Below are 3,096 nucleotides of genomic sequence, written 5' to 3'. Positions count from 1 at the left end.
GCCTGGTTGGCCACTGGCCTAATCCTTGCCCCATCTGCGGGGAGGACCCCTGGCGGGAGGAGGAAGACCCCAGGCCCAGATTCAGCGGGTCTGTGGAGCAGTCAGAGCCCTGCCAGGCACTCAGGGCGCCTCGTGTTAATCCCCTGGGAGTCATGTCTCTACATCCCGCATGTCAGCCAGAGGACAAATCAATACCGTCGCCTCGAGACCCAAGCGCCCATATTTTTCGAGCAGGCCTAGGGCTCGGCTGACGTCGGGGCCTCTCCTGCGCCTCCCCGCCGCACAATTATCTCCGAACGATCCGGTCGAGACTCGAGAAGCTGGAGAGAGGCAGGGAGCATTTTTCTCTCTGATCGCTGTTCCCTGGCAGGGCCCGCTGCAGAAGGACAGCCCCTCCCCCCGTCTGGAGCGCTGATGTGAAAAAGAATCGCACAGGTTGTGACATCTGCCCAGACGCCCCCCACTCGTTAAATCACTTCTGACGTGGACAGGACACCGGGCTGCGCTCGCGTCCGCTCAGCCGGCCGCCCCGGTGCCCCGCGTGCGTCGCTCTTCTGTCCGGTGTCCGACGCTGCCCTTGGTGTTTCCCTTCCGCACAAGCAGCAGGCAACAGTCAACGCGGAGACCGCGGGCCCGAGCTGGCCGATCGCCCGCCAAACGTGCGTGACCCGCGAGCGGGGGACGTGGGGACCCAGAGAGTGGGCGTCCCAGCTCTCCTCTCGGAGGCTCACGATCGAGCTGGGGAGCTAAGATGTGGGAAACAACACCTTAGCTCGTTCAGCGGACACGTGCTGAGCCCCACCCCCACCCCCAGCACGTGCTGGGCGCTGCCCTGGGCAGTGGGCCAGGCGGCCACCGTCCTCTGCTTGGGGCAGCAGTGCCGCCTCGGGGGAGGTCTGTGAGTCTGGACGGCAGGAAGGAGGAGACCCCCACCCAGAGAGGCTTCCGGGGAGCGGGACCGCTTCGCCGGGGCCGGTGGGACAGCGAGGACCCTGCCTGCCGGCCAGAGCGAGGGAAGGCGGTTCCAGCAGGGGCGCAACGTGCAAAGGCCCGCAGGCACCAGGGTGCAGCCAGCTCGGGAAGGAGAGCGGCGCGTGGCGGCGAAGCGACGTCCGAGGACGCTGAGGGCAGAGGGCAGGCGGTGGAGAGGAGGGCGCGGGGGCGGCCGGCGCAGGGCCCGGGGCCACGCCGGGAGCACCCAGGGTCCTTAGGAGCAGCCTGGAGGCCTCGTGATGCTCAGCAGGGGCGGGACGTGTTCGCCGCGTCGGTGGTGTGGAGTGGGCGGAGCGTGTGCCCAGGGGGATCCGTGAGAGGGGCGAGGCGGTCACGCGGTGAGAGAGGCGGTCCCCCGAGCTGGGAGGGTGATGGCAGCGGGGGGGGGGGGGGGGGGGGGGAGGGGGGGCGGGGCAGGGTCCAGAGATACCCAGGAGCCGACGCAGCGGGAATTAGGTTTGGGATGCGAGGGAGGGGAGGGGACAGGAGAGATGCCCAGGACCCGGCAAGGACCCGGTGGATGGCGTCACCGGCCGGTGAGGGGGGACATCCAGAGAGGCCACGTCTGGGGGTGACCGTGGGACGTTCACGTGGACACACAGGTCTAAAGCCGGAGGAGAGTCTGGGCTGCGTGTGGTGAAGGGGTCACCTGCCTGTACGTGGCCCCTGAAGTCATGGGGAGGCTGAGACCCCCGGAGGGAGAGCACAGTGTGACAGTGGGGGAGGGAGGCAGCTGGACCCGCGGTGTCCATGGTGGCGGCTACAAGCTCCACGGATGCGTGTGTGTCTAGACGTGTGTGTGTCTAAGGGTGTGTGTGTCTAGGGGCGTGTGTGTCTACGTGTGTGCGTCTAGGTGCGTGTGCACGTCCGCTGACGGGAAGGAGCCTGTAGCACGTGTGTCGTGGGGGCAGGAAAGGAGGCCTGAGCTGTGGGAGCAAAGCCAGGTGGGGAGCCTGCCCTGGAGGAAGTGACCGGAGCTCGGGTCGGCTGAGCTGATCCTGGTGTGGTCCCAGGACAGAGCACCGAGCACCCCAGTTAAGCCCCCAGTGCCCAGGAGGACACCCATTTTACAGAGGAGGGGACTGAGACCACAGAGGGCGGTGAGGTCCCCACGGTCACCGAGTGGGAGGCCGAGCCCGCAGCCCTCACCCCTGCTCTGCAGAGCACTGCAGGGAGCTGGGGAGGCAGGCGGGGATCTGAGGGGGAGCCTGGAGGTGCTCTGGGGGCGGTGGGCAGGGAGGTGGGGAGGGGAAAGCAGTGGTGCAGGGGTGTAGAGGCGGCGCCTCGCTCAGCAGGCGCTCGCCGTGGGCTGTCCCATCGCCTACTTGTCACGCGTTAATGTTTGCGGTCAGCTTATACCTCCCGTCGCCAGGCCTGGACAAAGTAAATGAAGGGGCTGGCCCCTGGCTGGTGTATCTGTGCCCACCGCCCGTAGCTATCGTGGCCTCAGAGACTCCGGCCCTGGGATTTCTGCTCAGATCAATTCAGGGCAGAGACGTGTCTAAGAGCCTGTGTGTGTATGTGCGGGGCCTCCAAATACTAATAAGGAAAGATTACGCTCCTTTCTCCTCTCTTCGAGATTACAGATCACGTCCAGAGACGGGGCCTCTTCCAGCAGCTGCGTCTAGCCAGGCACAAACTGAAAGCCGAGCCCAGGTCTGCGTTCGGGTCACCCTTGGCTTTGACAGAAAACGTGTGTCATATTTCACTCATGGCCTCACGCCTGAAAGCGATGTCAGCTTCTGAGAAAATACAGCCCCTGTGCAAGGGAACGTTACGATCCCTCGCGAAATAAAGCCTTTTTCTTCTGTTGAACTCTCCCAGCCCGCATGGAGCTCTCTCTTGTCGGGCTTTCTAGAATCATCCATCAGGTTGTGGGCCAGAACTGGCTGAGGACTTCTTTGCTGCTGTTGTTGTTTTTAAGGTTTATTGATTTTTGAGAGAGAGAGAGAGAGAAGGCATGAGTGGGGAGGGGCCGAGAGAGAGGGACAGAAGATCCGAGGCAGGGTCCATGCCAACAGCAACAACCCCGATGCCGGGCTTGGACTCAGGAGCCTGGAGATCACGCCCTGAGCCGAAGTCGGATACTCAACCGACCGGGCC

General features: G+C 64.5%; 1 long non-coding RNA gene across 1 annotated transcript; it reads left to right on the top strand.

Annotated features, from left to right (window-relative positions):
- Positions 1 to 486: 486 nt before the first annotated feature.
- LOC125936514 (uncharacterized) lies at positions 487 to 2,808 on the top strand. The gene is made up of 2 exons (XR_007462052.1): positions 487 to 659; positions 2,580 to 2,808. It is a non-coding gene; the product is annotated as an uncharacterized LOC125936514 (long non-coding RNA).
- The last annotated feature ends 288 nt before the right edge of the window (positions 2,809 to 3,096 follow it).

Source organism: Panthera uncia (genome assembly GCF_023721935.1).
Source record: "Panthera uncia isolate 11264 chromosome A3 unlocalized genomic scaffold, Puncia_PCG_1.0 HiC_scaffold_11, whole genome shotgun sequence".
Taxonomy (NCBI): Eukaryota; Metazoa; Chordata; class Mammalia; order Carnivora; family Felidae; genus Panthera; species Panthera uncia.
Note: the sequence above shows the minus strand (reverse complement) of the source record. Positions and strands in the feature narration are given on the sequence as shown.